The following is a 16369-nucleotide window of genomic DNA, read 5'->3' as shown; positions in this document are numbered from 1 at the left end:
CCCGGGTCACTACTCCAACCCAATGGACAATCTTGTTGCCGCTGCTGCACGGCCGGAGGCCATTCCAATTGAAGGTGACTCGCCGCAGGCAGTAGAGACATGGCGGGTCAAGGAACTTCTGAGGGCCGCTTTGGCCCAACAGGAAGCATACTCGTACAGCCACGACCGGATCCACTTGACCCCTCGTCCAAGCCGGAGCTATAGCAGACATATGGATGAACCGGCAGTGTCGAGTAATGAACGACGTGGAGCACCCCGGGACAACAACCCGGCGGGTGGTGCTGATGACGCTCAGGGAGTGGTGGACCGGGCCCGCGCGCGCAGGGAGGACGAGTTAGCCGCACAGCATCAGGCTCGGCAGCTCAGGACGGTTCATCCAACCACCTTGACTGAACCTGGTGTTACTTCCAGTTCTTTGGGGGTCCCTTGCCTTATCCCCGCTTTGCATAACGTGCGCCTGCCCAAGGATTTCAATGGCCCGCGCAATGTACCAAATTACACGGTGGATCAACCTCCAGAGACATGGGTGGAGAGCTATGAGATGGCCATGGAGATGCTCGATGTGGATGACGCGGCGTGTGCAAAATACTTCACCATGATGCTCGAATGAACGGCCCGTACTTGGTTAAAAAGCTTACCGGCTAATTCTATTAGTTCATGGGCCCAATTGCGGGCCCGGTTTATCAGCAATTTCAAAGATACCAGTAAATAGCCTATGTCGACAGTGGACTTAGCTGCATGCATCTAGGAGGAATGAGAATCAACGACTCATTGGGTGCGCCGGGTTTCACAAGTGTTGCACTCCTCAGACCGCATCAACGCTGACACCGCGGTATTAACCCTAGAGGGCAACTGCCGGTTTGGACCCCTGAAGCTGAAGTTGGGACGGATGAAGCGTCATTGCACCGACATGGGGACTCTCATGGCCGCTTTGGTGAAATATGCTGATTCTGATAATACCAAGGATCCCGAATCTGATGATGACAAGACAGGGAAGGGAAAGAAGAACAGAAGCTCCAAAGGTCAGCAGCATCATTGGGTAGGCAATGGCGGAGGAGGCAAGCGTAAAGCGGACGGTAACATGGACTTTGTGGCTAATACCAACGCACAGAACAATGGCCAGCGACGCAAGGGTAGGCCAAGAAATCGTAGTGGGGCACCCAACCCTAACCCAAACTGCCTAAACTATCTGCTAAGCCAGCCCTGTCCAAAACATGGGACGAAGGAGGAACCAGCAAACCACCTTTGGAAAAATTGCTTTATTATGCAGGAGTTCAAGAATTCTAATAATTTCCGGTATGATCGCGAATCTGGCGATGGCTTAGGGTCTGGGCCGGGTTATGGTGGAGGAAGTTCCGGTTCAGGGTTTAATGGTAATCCGGGCGTAAATAATGGTCAAAATAATCGGAACAACCAGGGTGGTTACAACAAACAGCAGCAGAAATAGCAGTCAGGTTACCAGAGCAATCCAAAGCAGTTGAGTGGTGGACAGTACCATGTCTTTACCACTAGCTTGGACAAGCGAGACCAGAAGGTTCAGAGGCGGGCAGTCAACTCTGTTGAACCGGCCATACCCCGTTATCTACGTTGGTCTGAACAGCCGATAATATGGAGCAGAGAAGATCACCCACCCCAGGTCGATAATCCGGGTCAGTTGGCTTTGGTGGTGGCGCCTCAGGTGGGAGGTTATAAGTTTACCAAGGTGCTCATGGATGGTGGGAGCAGTATTAACATCCTGTACTATGAGACCTTCCGACGTATGGGGCTAACAGATAAGAATCTCAAACCGTCTAATACAGTATTCCACGGTGTAGTGCCTGGCAGATCAGCATATCCCGTTGGTAAGATAGCTCTGGAAGTGGCCTTTGGGGATGATCATGATTCCAGGTCGGAGACATTGACGTTTGAGGTGGTAAAAATCCAAAGTCCATATCATGCCCTGTTTGGGCGACCAGCATACGCCAAGTTTATGGCTCGGCCCTGTTATGTATATTTGCAGCTCAAGATGCCGGGTCACAAGGGGACAATAACGGTTCATGGAAGCCGCAAAATCGCTTTGGAATGTGAGGAAGGAGATGCGGCTTATGCAGAGTCGGTTTGTGCCACCGAGGAGTTGAAGTACTATAAAGACAATGTTGATCCGGTGGACATGACTCCGTTGAAGAAGCCAACTACGGAGCATGATCCGGCCCTGAAGTTCAAATCGGCAGCAGAGACTAAGCTTGTTGATTTCGTACCTGGTGATTCGTCCAAGTAGTTCAGCATCAGTGCCAACTTGGATCCGAAATAGGAAGGCGCGCTCATCGAGTTCATCCGTGAGAATCGGGACATTTTCGCATGGAAACCTTCTGACATGCCAGGTGTACCGAGGCAACTCACTGAGCACACACTTAATGTGGATCCTAAATACAAACCGGTGAAACAGTTCCTCCGCCGATTTAACGAAGAAAGGCGCAAGGCGATTGGAGAAGAGGTAGCCAGGCTCTTAGCAGCTGGCTTTATTATTGAAGTTTTTCACCCTGAGTGGCTTGCCAATCCGGTGCTGGTCCTCAAGAAAAACGGCACCTGGCGCATGTGTGTGGATTACACAGATCTTAATAAGGCTTGTCCAGCAGATCCTTTTGCCCTCCCCCGTATTGATCAAATTATTGATGCTACGGCGGGTTGTGAGCATCTAAGTTTTTTGGATGCGTATTCTGGCTATCATCAGATCAAAATGGCAGTTAAGGACCAGGAGATGACATCATCTATAACTCCCTTTGGAGCCTTCTACTATGTGTCTATGCCCTTCGGGCTCAAGAGTGCCCAGGCAACTTACCAACGGTGTGTACAAAATTGTCTTGACAAGCAGATTGGCCGTAATGTACATGCTTACGTGGATGATATCGTGGTTAAATCCAGGGAGAAGGAGACTATGATTGATGATTTGAAAGAAACCTTTGATAATCTAAGAACATACAAGATGATGCTTAATCCGGACAAGTGTGTTTTTGGTGTACCAGCAGGCAAGCTATTGGGTTTTCTAGTGTCCAACAGGGGAATTGAGGCTAATCCGGAGAAGATCACAGCTATCACCTCCCTGGCTAAACCGAAGTGTATCAACGATGTTCAACGCCTGGCAGGCAGGATTGCTGCGCTAAGCCGGTTTATTAGTCGCCTGGGTGAGAAGGCAATCCCTTTGTATCAGATGTTGAAAAAGACGGATCAGTTTGTCTGGAGTTCTGCTGCTGATGAAGCGTTTGAGGATTTAAAGCAGCAATTGGCCAATCCGCCTGTGCTCGCCGCTCCCGTGGACAAGGAGCCGTTACTGCTATATGTTGCTGCTAATGTTCGGGCGGTCAGTGTAGCTATTGTGGTAGAGCGAAAGGAGGCAGGTAAGGAGCATCAGGTTCAACGTCCGGTTTATTACATCAGCGAGGTGCTCAATGAATCCAAGCAAAGGTATCCGCATTGGCAGAAGCTGGTGTATGGAGTCTTTATGGCAAGCCGGAAGCTTAAACAATATTTCCAAGGGCACTCAATTACGGTGGTCAGTTCTGTTCCTTTGGGAGATATCATCCAGAACCGGGAAGCAACTGGCCAGATTGCAAAGTGGGCCATAGAGCTGGGGCCGTACGGTTTGAAGTATGTGCCTCGGACAGCGGTTAAGTCTGAAGCACTTGTTGATTTCATCAATGATTGGACGGAAACGCAAGCACCTGAAGAAAAGCCGGATCATACGTATTGGACCATCCATTTTGACGGATCCAGGCAGTTGGAAGGCTCGGGGGCTGGAGTCGTACTAACTTCCCCACGAGGTGATAAGTTTTGTTATGTTCTCCGTTTAATGTTCCCTTGTACTAACAATGCAGCTGAGTATGAAGCCTTGCTCCATGGTCTCCGGATGGCTAAGGAGATGAATCTAAGTCGAGTTAAGTGCTTCGGTGACTCGGACCTTGTGGCCCAGCAAGTGTCTGGCACTTGGGACTCCAAGGACCCACTCGTGGCAGCATATCATCGTGAGGTGGATACTGTCGCAGGTTATTTCAAGGGCTATCAGGTGGATCACGTGGACTGGCGGAAAAATGAAGCAGCAGACGCTTTAAGCCGGCTGGGCTCTCAGCGCAAACCGGTCCCACCCAATGTTTTTCTGGATGTGCTGCACAACCCGTCGGTCAAGATCCCTGGTGAAGAGGATTTGGCTATTCCTGATCCGGAGGCTCGATTGGTGGCGGCTCTTCATGTTATTCCGGATTGGACGCTTCCTTACCTGGCGTACAAGAACCGGGTGAGTTGCCAGAGGATGAAATTCTAGCAAGGCAGATAATCCAGCGATCCAAGTCCATGGCTATCATCAACAGCGAGTTGCATCATTGCAGTATATCAGGGGCTTTCCAACGCTGTGTGTCTCCTGAAGAAGGCCGTGAAATCTTGCGTGAGATCCACGAAGGATATTGTGGTCACCACGCCGGTTCAAAGTCTCTGGTGGCTAAAGTGTTTCGCCATGGTTTTTATTGGTTAACTGCTCATGCTGATGCGGAGGATCTGGTCAGACGGTGTGATGGTTGCCAAAGGTTTTCAAGGCGTGCTCATGTACCAGCTCAAGAATTGAGAATGATTCCGATTACTTGGCCGTTTGCGACTTGGGGGCTGGATATGGTTGGGCCTTTCAAAAGGTCCAAAGATAAGAAGACCCACCTCCTGGTGGCGGTTGACAAGTTTACAAAGTGGGTGGCGGCAGAACCTGTTAGCAAGTGTGATGTGGCCACGGTGATTCAGTTCATCAAAAAGGTGATTTTCCAGTTTGGCTTTCCGCACAGTATTATCACAGATAATGGTACCAATTTATCCAAAGGTGCTATGAAGGAGTTCTGCGAACGAGAGCACATTCGGCTCGACGTTTCATCAGTGGCACATCCACAGTCCAATGGTCAAGCAGAAAGAGCTAATCAAGAGATCTTGAGAGGCATCAAGCCCCGGCTCATGGTTCCTTTGCAGAGAACGCTGGGTTGTTGGGTAGAAGAATTACCATCTATGCTATGGAGTATCAATACAACACCCAACAGATCAACAGGATACACACCGTTCTTCATGGTTTATGGAGCGGAGGCGGTTCTCCCCAGTGATATCCGGCATGATTCACCTCGTGTTACAGCTTATATTGAAGCGGACAACGAGACAACACGGCAAGATGCTTTGGACCGGTTGGATGAAGAGCGTGACATCGCAGCCGCCCGATCGGCGATTTACCAGCAGGATCTTCGTCGTTATCATAGTCGCCGGGTCAGAACCAGAACCTTTCAGGAAGGAGATTTGGTGCTTCGGCTCATCCAAGATCAGACTAACATGCATAAGCTATCCCCACCTTGGGAGGGGCCTTTCGTGGTCAGCAAGAATCTGCACAACGGGTCGTACTATCTGATCGATATTCGAGAGCATAAGGACTCACGTACATCAGAGGAGAAGACTAACAGGCCGTGGAATATAGCTCAACTTCGGCCTTACTACACCTGAGCCATTGGCTATACTTATGTACATATTATGACAATGTATATATTATGATTAAATATAATAAACCGGAACCTCAGCTAAAGCGGGGTATCTGTTCTTTACATCATGTGAGGTTACACGGAGTTGCTCTAAAGCGGCCTCCGGTTTACCCCTTGAGTTCGCTTTGCTAAAAGCATCGTGTTATATCACTTGGAGGATTGGTCGTGTCCGAACCAATACCATGCCTCTTGATAGGCGAAAGCCACCAGATCACTTGGGGACTTGGTCATGTCTGAACCAGTCACGCCTCTTGGTCGGCCTAAGGCCACAGAATCACTTGGGGGCTTGGTCGAACCCGAACCATGACCACGCCATTTGGTCGGCATAAATGCCACGGTTTCATCTGGGGACCTGGCTGACTAGAACCATAGTTACACCTAACGGGAACTTGGTCGTGTTTAGCCATGGTAATGCCATTTGATCAGCTTAAATAAAACTTTTCTTTTGCTTCACACTTTTCTTTGAAGGGTTTTTTTTGCTTTTCATTGTGATTCTTAAACCGACAATTTTTTTTTCAATTGACGGAACACAGTTCACGTCAATCCGGAGGCTATTTGACCGGTTTGATCCGTGTTGTTAACATCCTCTTATGGAGTAACACGGTGTTTATTATAACCCGGCACGGTTTACATGGTAAACCAGCGTCATATATATACACAGGAGCTGTTATCTGCTCCAACAGTATGGGTTTGCAAAACTCCGCTTCAAGATTGGCCAAGCCAACTTCACGGCAGGTATTATGTATCTCAAAATTTGGTCATACTTAAAATTTTGTTTTGATTTCATATATGCAGACATCATATTCCGCCTGACGGTACAACCGCGGTGGCACTTGACGAATTTTTCATTTCAGAAAGTGTTTTGGAAAGTTCATTGCCACAGGAAGAACAAATTATGCATGAAGGCATATCAACATCAAAGGTATCAGCTAGCCTGTTACAAGGCAACATGGTGCCCATAATAATATAATTGTTTTTCGCGAAGAAGAGGCAGTTTTAAACCGGCATCCGGTTCAAGCTTGGTCACCAGCCTGGCCTGATGGTTGTGGGTCGTCCTGCGCCGCTTCAGCCTCCGTATCCCTACCCAGTGGCTGGAAATCCACAGTTGTCCAGTCGATTCCCATTAATGCTTGAAAAACAGCTTCATCGTGGATCAGTAAGGACGGGTCAATATCGGGAGCGTAAGTATGCTTATGGATTGGAGGAATCAGATTTTTCGATTCATGGATTGGCGCAGCTATTCGCTTGTTCTGACTGTCATATTGCGCTTGATAACGAGACAAGTCTGCTTCCTCAGCCAACTGACAAGCTAGTGGATGCACCTCCCGATTTATCACTCGCAGATCCGCTTCACCGAATTCTGATCCGTCTTCCTTCAAGCTGGGATAGCCCTGAGCCGCTTCAACAGGATCAAAATCCGGCACCCAGGCTTTTTCCCGGATTAAAGCATTGATTGCGCCGGTTCGAGCAGCAGATTTCTTTAGCTCTTCAATCCGGGCAGGAAGCACCGACAGTTTCATCAGAGTATCTTGAATCAAGGTAGGCGCCGGTTTGTTATGAGAGGCGGTACAGATGATCCGCTGGGCACCAGTATACAATTGTTCAACCAATGTATAGGCTGCTTTTAGCCTCTTCCGTACATCTGACCCCAAGTGACCAATGCGTGTCCCTGAAATACCATAAAGAGTTAATAAACCGGCGAATTTATCAGAAGGTAGAGCCAATTCAGTAGGAAAACTAGCTTACCAAAGACAGCAGCAGTAATGGCATGCACGTGCCGCTTTATGCTAGTCAGTTCATCTGTCACTGGTTTTAGTGCAGCCTCAGCATCCTCTGCCCGTTTGATCAAAGCGGATTTCTCAGTGGCCCAGTCCGCCCGTTTTTTCTTGAAGTTCTCCTTAAGTTGTTCCATGGCGCTTAAAGCACTGGCCAATTCTTCTTTTGCTTTGGAGGTTTCAGCTTGTTGGGTTTTCAGGGCTTCTTGAGGATCGATGACTTGGTTCTCTTTCATCTTCAGCTCCGCCTGCATGCATACAGATATATGCTTCAACAAACCGGTAGAAGGATTCAAGTACCAACCACACAACAAGTTAAGCGCTTAGTACTTGGGGGCTAATGCATATTTGATCTTCATCTTTCAATTGTTTACAAAGTCCCAAGATCAATACAAGTATTCAACTTGGCACTTGGGGGCTAATGGCTATTTGATCATATATATTCTGATGCGGCAGTTTCAATTACTTAAAGTACCGGTTTAACTACGCTAAAGTTGAACCGGCCCTTGGGGGCTACATCAGCAAATTTCAAAACAACAAGATTTATATTATTTAAGTCCCGGTTTGAAAGAATATTCCAAACCGGCCCTTGGGGGCTAGGAGAGTCAGGAATGGAAGCATACAAGCAGGAAGGAGCATATGGAAATTACCTCATATTTGTCTTTCATCATGTTGACCAGACCAGCTTCATAGTCACGGCTGGTATACAGCCGGTTCAGATAGCCGGAATGGATATCTTGGGCGTTCAGAGCAGCGTAAGTCGTCAGATCAGCGTTCCACTTGCCTTTACCAAAGGCAGCAAGTTCTTCCTTGGCAGAATGTTTGGATAAAGCGACTGGATTGGTTGGCTCAGTATGGCCAGTACCAGTAATGACAACCTCATCATCTTTGGGACCGCCGGTTTGCACTGGAGCTGTTGGCTTGTCGATAGGCTTTGCTGGACCGGTGGAGCTGTCAATCCGGATGGAACCTGTAGGCTGATGGGTAGGACCTGAGGTGTCAGTAGGCCTCTCTTCTGCAATAAGATCATCATCTTGCTGCGGTGGATCGTTGGGAATATCCTCAGGAATAGCCGCTTCAGCATTGGGTGTCTTGTCCGCTTCAAGAACGACGTCTTCTTCAGCCGCTTTGTCCAGGCGGGCCTTCTTGCTTGGCTTAGGTTTGGCCCTGAGGAGAATAACAAAATCAAATACAAAATATGTTCTAAGGCAATGTACTGCAAACATCACAATAAGTATAGCTTACCCAAGCACCATTTTGAGCATTGGGAGCTGAGTAGCCGATGACTCGCCAGAAGATGAGTGGGAAGTAACCTGATAATCGGAGTCAGGCGGAGTAAGAGGTTGACGAAAGCAGCCTGCTTTAGGACAAGCACTGACAAGCAAATTAGAGACCTCGGAATGGCGTTTCCGAACCGGACTGTTTGGTAAACCGGCGGAGGTAACTACCTGGCCGCTGTGCCGGGTGGTGCAGCGAGCTTCGTGTTGTTGGGTCTTCATAAGAAGTTTAGGATCCAGATAAGCAAGAGGATGAGAAAATTTAACTTTCCGGTTTGCCTGACGAACTTTTTGTGAAGGCAAAGTTTCTGAATCGGAAGAGAGAATAATTACCTCGGCAACATCCGCGTGGCTGGCTTCGACATCATCCTGACAAATATCATCATCAATAAGACGCATGAAAAATAAACCAAGCGAGTCAAGCTCTACCTCAAAATCCGGATTATCCACCTCATCGTCAGGAGCCGGATTAGAAGAGGTAGTGGTTCTTTTCCTATGGGCAGTCTTCTTCACAGCTTTAGTCTTTTGCCGGGTTGCTCTTTCCGGTTTGTCTGATTTTTCTGGCTTCTCCTGCGGCAGTTTTTTGCTCCAAAACGGATCATCGCCCTGATTATGCAGACACTGATATTAAAAACAATGACCAGACATATCAATAACAGATTCAGCAAAGAGAGAAATCAAAGTCTTATAGCTGGCGGTTTGTTGGTGGCACATAAGGGAAGCAGGCCGGTTCTGGCGCAGATGTGTTCCGGTTCATTCAGTATCTTACGTACAGCCTCTGCGATTTCTTCACCGGAGAGCTGGATTCTTGAGTGTCGCAGTGGGTCATCAACACGATTAGTATACTGGCACATCAAATCGGAGCGCAGACTAAGAGGCAGTATGCTCCAGGATATCCAACAACGAGCAAGGTCAACCCCTGTTAAGCCGTTGGCCATAAAAGCTCTGAGCTTTGACAGCTGAGGAGCATATTTACTTCTCTCCTGTCAAGTCAATCTTTGTGGAGAAGGGTGTGTGTTGCTGAGCCGCTCTGGTCGAAAGCCAGGCAAGGGATTCTCACCAGCAGGGGAGGTGTCTTTGCAGTAGAACCATGTCTGATTCCATTCTTTGGGGTGGCTATGCAGTTTGGCGTGAGGGTATGTGACCTCTTTCCTTTTCTGAATTGCCACACCACCCAACTCCGTATTGGAGCCATCAGTAAATTCAGTACGACGGTTTAGATGGAATAGGTCTCTGAACAGTTCCACTATGGGCTCCTCTTGGAAGAACGCTTCACGGCGCACTTGGAAGTGACACATATTTGTAACAGAGTTGGGGCCAGTATCTTGTGGATGGAGCTGGAAATCGGCTAAGACATCCCGGTAAAATTTAGAACCGGGCGGCTTAAAGCCCCGGGCTAAGTGATCTACGAAAACAACAACCTCTCCTTCTCGAGGTGTGGGAGGGAATTCTTTGCTAGGAGCCCTCCAATGGATTGTATCCTTGCTACCTAAAGCACCAATCAGGACTAAATCGTCCAGTTCAGCCTCGGTGACGCGAGAAGGAACCCAATTGCACTCATACACTTGCTTGGCCATGATGGAATCTACAAGGTAAAAGATCCCGGTTCAAAAATGCATTGATTAAAATGCACTGGTATGTACAATGTTAAACCGGAAACAGCCCTATCTAAACCAGAGCTTCATGAAGCAACCTACATTTGGCGGTTCAACAAGGGGACTAATGGAATATACCGGTTTGGAAAATTTTCTATAAGGTTAAACCGCCTGACCTAAACATTGAAGCAATTGAGGTTGCAGATGGTTAAGTATGCAGAAACAGGTTTCACAAGATCTTGTTACGGCGTTGGATCTGAAGCAAGTTCAGAAAATAAGAAAAATAGTCGAAGACTTAAAGCAGAGCGGAAGTGAATCAATGGGCAGATATATAGATGAGATCGATGGACTTGAGCAGGAAACTACAGGCGGATGCTAAAAGCTACTGCTACTCAGAGCAGGGTTTCACAGATCTATCCAGGAGTCTGGGTACGAGCATGAACAAGTGATGAACACGCCAAGAACATGAAACCCTAGAACAGATCCATGTTAAGAAGAACAGAAGGCTTACCAGAATCAAGGAGGATGCGGAAAGCTACCAAAGTGCTCTGGTGCGTTCAGGTTGATGTAGCGGCCCAAGACGGTGCAGAGGTTAACGGCGGCGGCGGAGCTCCGAGGCTGGCAACGCGAAGAAGACGAAGAGAAAGGGGACGAAGGGGAGAAAGGAAATGACCCTTCGGTCCTATTTATAATGCAAGAGACATGTGTCAGGCGCGTGAATCAAGGAACCACAAATCTTGGAAGCAGAGCTGTCGCCTCGGTCATTGCGAATCTATTAAACAAAGAAGATATCATGGATGTTTTTCCTTTATGACAGATGACGTCACACCGGTTTACAGCAACCAGAGAAGATGACGTCACGGCGGTTCAACAACTATAAGAAGATGTTGAAGACGAATATTTTTTGCTAAGGATTGACATGAACCAGTACAAATCAATCTGGGGCCTAATGTTGGGGATATTACTATTGGGTGTAAACCGGCCTATCTGGGCCGGATTAACGTCATCAGTAGTTCAAAGGTGTTAAAGCCCAAGGAGGAAGATAAGGGCCCAAGGCCTGTAGTCGGTTTAAGACCTGTAGCCGTAAACCGGCTTGGTATGTAAACTTGTATTGTAAGCTAGGAATAAGGAGAGACCAACCCGGAGACAAGTATGAACCGGTGTTGGGACTCTCTGAACCGGCGGGCGTCACCCGTGTATATAAGGAGGCGACCTAGCGGCGGTTCAGGAACAATAGACAACAACTCGAGACATAGGCGAAGCTTGTTTGCTCCCTAGTCATCGAAACCCCATCAATTCCATCACAACTAGACGCAGGCTTTTACCTTCCTTGAAGGGGCCGAACTAGTATAAACTCTCTTGCGTCCTTGTGTCCGCTTTAACCCCTTCAAGCTAACCCATCGCGATGGCTCCACGACTAAGTCCTTTCTCTAGGACATCTGCCGTGACAAAACCACGACACTACCTATAAGCTTAAATAGTCTTGATCGCGAGGGTGTGAGATTGCTGAGTCCCCGTGACTCACAGATTCTTCCAAAACCAGCTTGCAGGTGCCGTTGAACCGTGCAGATGACGCAACCAAGCTCAAGGAGGAGCTCGATGAAGATCTTGTTATTTATGTTGTTCCGTTCCTAGTTGATCAATAGTGGAGCCCAGTCGGGACGATCGGGGATCTATGTAGCTTTTGGGGTAGTCTTCTTTCATTTTGGTTCCGTAGTCGGACCTTGATTGTTTCTGGATGATGTATTGCTTTATTCATGTAATTGTGTGATGTGGAGATTGTAAGCCAACTATGTATCTCTTTCCCTTATGTATTACATGGGTTGTGTGAAGATTACCTCACTTGCAACATTGCTTTCAATGCGGTTATGCCTCTAAGTCGTGCTTCGACACGTGGGAGATATTGCCGCATCGAGGGCGTTACAAGTTGGTATCAGAGCCTTCCCCGACCTTAGGAGCCCCCTGCTTGATCGAATCATTGGCGTTGTTGAGTCTAGAAAAATGTTTTGAGTCATTTAGGAATTATATATCGGAGAGTTTAGGAATTCTTTTTACTCCCCAGTCCCTTCGTCGCTCTGGTGACGCATCCTGACGTAGAGTTTTGACTCTTCTCTTCTCAAATTTCACTAAAAAAATTTAGGATCACACGGGTATCTTGGAATCGTTCCGATGGTTTTGTGACGAGAACATTGTTCTTGGTTCCTCCTGACATTTAGGGGTTGTGGCAGTGTCCCAGGGTGTTGAGCTCCGAGGTGTTGTCATCACAATTTTATCGTTGCAGTTCTGGAATACCTGAGTTCGCCGACATCGAAAATCTCTTTTATGCAGTTGCTGGTGAGATAACCTCGACGCCACCCAGTACTGGGGCGGGAGTTCGGGAGTATTTCCATAACTCGTATAACGGATGCTTTTTGAAGGTTGAGGTAAACGATTTCCGAAAGTTTATTGGTTATGTGTTGAAGGATGGATACAGCTGGATGTAGCATTTGTTAGTTTGGGTGAGATATTATGCTTCCCCTGTATCCCCAACACCTGATTGCATAACTGGAAAGTTTCGGGAGTTTATAAGTGGGAATTCAAGTAGATCCTAGGATATCTTTCCGACAGATGTATGATATGAAATTGGGCTTCGACGTCTAGTGGTGCGCCTATCCATGGTTGGTTTTACAGTGGTCTCGTTGTGTCTTAAAGAGTCCTTGGCTATGCCGACTCGGGGACGCTTCGTATGTCATGTGCACTGCCTTATACATGATGGTGCTATACGATCGAGCCCGTGTAGGCCCCACCACGAAAACTTCGGACGAAATCTCTATCATATGTTTGTTCCGGCTTATTCTGCAAGCCAACCCTTTGTTTTTCTTTTGAGTTGTGGTATTCGAGTTGCTTCGAAGTTAAATGTTGATTCCATACCTTTCCTAAACGGTGTTCTCATACTCCTATGTGAATACCAAACCTTCATGATAATCGAGATTGTCATGTCAATCCTTTTCAACCGGCGTGTTTCTCTTCAAGTGGATCCGATCATTTCAGCATCCGCAAGATCAACTCAAGTCTTCTCAACGGTGTTTGTTTCATTCGTCTCCAAGCTGCCTTTGTTTTCCCCCCCCCCCCCCCTTTCTCTTCAAGGACCCAGATTTCTTAATCAAGTGTCCTTTTATTCTTGTGAAGTCTCTCCATCCTTTTCCGTGAATATTCTTATCCGGTGATTCTCATGAAGATCATAACGGAACCTCAAGTTCATCATCCTTCATTCTTTTTCTTCTCCGGTGGAACCAATTCAAGCTTTGTTGATCATATCCTTTCCTCGTTTCAAATGCCTTCTCATACCGGTGCACCTCATAATAATTCACTTCTCACTATTCATTTGTTCTGGAGTGCTGAAGATATCTCAGAAGATTCGTGTTTCCACTCTGCATTCGTTCAAGATCTTTCGAGGATATTCTCTCATTCAAGCCATTTAATTCAACCGATGCATTCCCCTTTTCAAGTAATCATTTCAACGGTGTATCTTTTGAGTGGGCCCTAACCCACAGGTCTTTTCCCAGGATCTTACTTGACTCTTCTAATTTTTCCCGGAGTTACTCCCAAATTTCTTTCAAAGTTTGATGTAAGAATGATTCATCATCAGTCATCGGTATTTCTCCAAAGATCTTTCAAATTCTTTTCATCGTTGGCTCAACTTTTCCATTCTTCATTCCAGGGTTGCCTCAATAATTCATGGTGGTGTCTCTCATCATCTTTCACAACACTTGAAGACCGAAGAAGATTTTTCTCTCAATCTTGCTCCATTCTCTTCAAGATTCGTGATTCCAGCTTATTGCCATCCTCTCATAATTGTTTTGATTGTGGGAATTCTTTTCACCTATCCAGAGAAATTCAAGATTCTTTTCAGTTTGTTTCTCCGGAGCCCATCATCTCAGAATTTATTCATTCTCAGCTTTCAGCTCTCATTCTCCAAATCTTACCGGTGCATCATTCAAATATTCTCTATGAAGTTCGTGAACTATTCGTCCTCTTGTATCTAAATTCTCTCAAGTATCTTCGTTCATTTCATAATTCTTCCCGGTGTTCCTTTATCTTTTCTTCAGCCATTTTAATTCTTACGGTGATTCATTCAGGATTCTCTTCCTTCGTTTATCATATCAATTGATTCGTTGTTTCAACCCTACCGGTGGTTCGTTGGAGACCTCCCAGGTTATGCTATATCTATCTTAATCCTTTCTACGAGAATAAGTAGTGTGCCAAATCCATTGTTTGTCGTCAATTTAATTGGTGAAGGAGAAGCATAATGTAATTCTTATTCTTGTTTCATCGAGTAAATTCAATTCCTGGTTTCCGGAGTGGTTCATCATATCACATTCTCGGTTCGAGATGCTTTATCTTTTCTTTTCCAAGAGTTCAAACCTCTTTCAATTATATCACCACGGAGATTCATCTAAATCGTTACAAGGATTCACCTTGTGTTTTCAACTTCTCTTTCTTTTCGTTTGATCATTCTTTTGTTTATCGGAGTTCTTCATGAAGTTTCTGCATGATGGTTCATAAAGGATTTAATTCCTTCTCGAAGTGTTCATCAAGATTCTTCTCCGAGGAGATCAAGCTTTCTTCATCTTGCTATCCGGAGTGCAATTTTTTCTACCATATTATTGGAGGTGGTATTATGCCATTCTTGATAATTTGAGTTCATGTTCCATGATTCACATGTTGTTAAGAATGAGATATTTAAACCCATCAATCTCGTTATTGGAGTTATCTTGGGTTATATTTCACCTGAAGCTTTCCCTAAGGATTGTTACTTTTATGGTGCTTATAAATGATCCAAGTTCTTCATTTATCCTCCCGGTGAATAAGTTTCTCGTCTCCTTGTTGATATCAATCCAATCTTTGGTTTTGTTAGTGGCAGAATTCCACCTCAAGATTTCGACGTGTTTTCGATAAGCCCACAACAAGCCTACTCTTTTCGTTGTTTGTTTTCCAACAACTCCGTTCTAGCATTTGTTGTAAGCGTGCTCTCTCAAGATCGTGTTTCCCTTCGTTCATTCCATTCCATTCTTACTTTTGTTCCGGAGGCATTGTGTTGCTGCTCTCTTCAAACCTTCTTCTTGTTTTGTCAGGATCGTGTTCTTTTCTTGTTTTATCCATTTAACCGGAGTGTTGTGACCTTTTTGCTCAAGTTCTTTTCATCTTATCAAGTCTTGTATCACTTTTCAATCGGAGTGCTGCCCGAATTTGTTCTTGTTACTCTTCCCTACCGGAGTGCTTTCAACTTTGTTCTTCTTCATTGCATTCTTTCTTTCAATTGTTCAACCTCTCAAGGCTCGTGGTTTCACTCGTCTGTCAAAGAAGCAACTTAGTTTTACCTCTTCTCTTTCTCTTCCATTTTTCTTCCAATGCAATTCTAGATCTCGGGACGAGATCCTCTCGTAGTGGTGGAGTGTTGTAATGCCCCGAGACCGATGTGCCAGGTGTCTTCCAGTTATTCATTGTTGTTGCCTTGTCATTGCTTGCGTGTCATGCATTCCATATCATGTCCTCATGTGCATTTCATTTGCATACATGTTCGTCTCATGCATCCGAGCATTTTCCCCGTTGTCCGTTTTGCAATCCGGTGCTCCTATGTCCTCCGGTGTCCCTTTCTACCTCTTTTCGTGTGCGGGTGTTAAACGTTTTCGTATTGGACCGAGACTTGTCATGCGGCCTTGGTTTACTACCGGTAGACCGCATGTCAAGTTTCGTGCCATTTGGACTTCCTTTGATACTCCAACGGTTAACCGAGGGACCGAAAAGGCCTCGTGTGTGTTGCAGCCAAACACCCTTCCAAAGTGGTCCAAAACCCACCTAAACCTCCTCCACCATCTCGGTCGTTCGATCATGATCGCGTGGCCGAAAACCGCACTCATTTGGACTCTCCTAGCTCCCTCTACCTATATATATATGTGTGCCTCCCCGAAATTTTCGCGGATGAACCCTAACCCCTCCTCCTCCGCACGCACCGGACATTTCTTCCACCGACGCACATGTCTGCCCTCCACCTCGCTCCGGCCAGTAGCGTCGCGCCACGTCATCGCCTCCGCCGCCTCAGTCAACCGCGCGCCGCCACCTCACCGCCCTCTCTCTCCTCCCACCACGGGCCTGAGGAGACCCAGATCCGGCCCGCCCGGGCCTGGATCCCGCGCCGCCCGTGCCCGCATCTC

Source organism: Triticum urartu, chromosome 6, assembly GCF_003073215.2.
Source record: "Triticum urartu cultivar G1812 chromosome 6, Tu2.1, whole genome shotgun sequence".
In the NCBI taxonomy this organism is placed as follows: domain Eukaryota; kingdom Viridiplantae; phylum Streptophyta; class Magnoliopsida; order Poales; family Poaceae; genus Triticum; species Triticum urartu.
Note: the sequence above shows the minus strand (reverse complement) of the source record.